At 37.5% G+C, this 1,529-nt stretch overlaps 1 non-coding gene across 1 annotated transcript; it reads right to left on the reverse strand.

Annotated features, from left to right (window-relative positions):
- Window positions 1-268: 268 nt before the first annotated feature.
- On the reverse strand, window positions 269-342 carry trnat-agu (transfer RNA threonine (anticodon AGU)). Its single transcript has one exon. It is a non-coding gene; the product is annotated as a tRNA-Thr (tRNA).
- Window positions 343-1,529: the final 1,187 nt, after the last annotated feature.

Below are 1,529 nucleotides of genomic sequence, written 5' to 3' on the forward strand. Positions count from 1 at the left end.
TAGAGTACAGCAGAGTAAAATGAGTGAAAGAGCAAAGTATTCCAGTGTACTGTAACAGTGCGGTGACAGAGAAAACTGGTATTGACACATGACCTCATAGAGGTCCACATAAATCAGAGTGAAGGTGTCGCAAACAGGTAAAGTGGTTGGGGGTGCACTGGGCACCAGCAGTGTATATCTTTACAGAGAATTCTCATATGCTGTAAATAATTAGGAGACAGAAGCCTTGAGTCAGTTTTACTCCTGCAGCTGGGGATAAAGGGTGAAAAGGCACTGCTGGGATTCGAACCCAGGATCTCCTGTTTACTAGACAGGCGCTTTAACCAACTAAGCCACAGCGCCGTGATATCTGAACACTCTCTTTTGTAGTACTTGAAGTACCTGAAATATCACTTGTCATAACTATGCTTCTTATTAAGTCAGAGAACATTCTTATAATAATTACACTCAATGGGTACAGTAGGTTAAGGACAGGTACTTAACCATGTTCTACAGTGTTTACAAGTACACTGCCACTCTGTGTTAAAAACATTTGAGTTATGAATTTTTCAGGATATTAATATTTCACAATACATTTATTTTAACTGCATTTTTTTTAACAGAAATTTTTGTGTCGCAGTAAAAATGACCCGTGTTACCACTATTAACACCAAAAAACACTCGGACAGAATAGAAACAAAGGTGCTGTTTGTTGACTTCATTTAGCTTTTTTATTTATTTAGTTATAGCTGTATCCAAGACTTTTACAAAATAGCGACCAATCTCTATTTTTGTGCTTTTTTTGTACAGATAATAATGCAAACTGAAAGTGACAAGATTCAAGTACACTACCACTTTGTGCTAAGAACATTTGAGTTATGAATTTTTGAAGATATGAACATTTCAACAGTATATTTATTTTAACTGCATTTTGAGGTTGAGGTTCAAGTGTGCATTTAGTGTGCGATGCTGAAATTTTGCCAAAACAAAGGAGCGAGAGAAACTGTTGACATGCGGGTTGGATCTCCGTACAAGGTGGAACTATTATTCTGACGTGAGACAGTGGAGGGTAGAAAGGCAGGTAATTACCCCTTAACAGGATAGAAAACACTGCAGTTTGCTTTCAGACCGGGCCAACATTTCTCAACCAAATGGTGATGGGCTCCGAAGGATTAACATTAGAAAGCGAAAGCTGTCACACTTTTAAACTTCAGCAAAATAAAACATTTTACTCATAGGAAAAAGCACATGTGTTTTTTGCCCTGTGTCACAGTCCAATTTATAAATAACAAGATTATATGTCTGACTAATAAAGAAATGCAATGATCACAGACAAAAGCGGGTGTTGTAGATTTGAGCAAATGGATGAACTGAGATCCTAAGGATATAACATATAACTTTTTCTAAATCTTGTTTCCATAAATTTAGCTTAAATTTATCCTTTTAATAGTCATTGGTTTACCCTGCGATGGATTGGCATCCCTTCCAGAGTGTACCCTTACTGGCCTTATGCCCTGTGCCTCTAAAATAGGCTCCAGACCACAGCAATG

Source organism: Scleropages formosus, chromosome 1 (assembly GCF_900964775.1).
Source record: "Scleropages formosus chromosome 1, fSclFor1.1, whole genome shotgun sequence".
In the NCBI taxonomy this organism is placed as follows: domain Eukaryota; kingdom Metazoa; phylum Chordata; class Actinopteri; order Osteoglossiformes; family Osteoglossidae; genus Scleropages; species Scleropages formosus.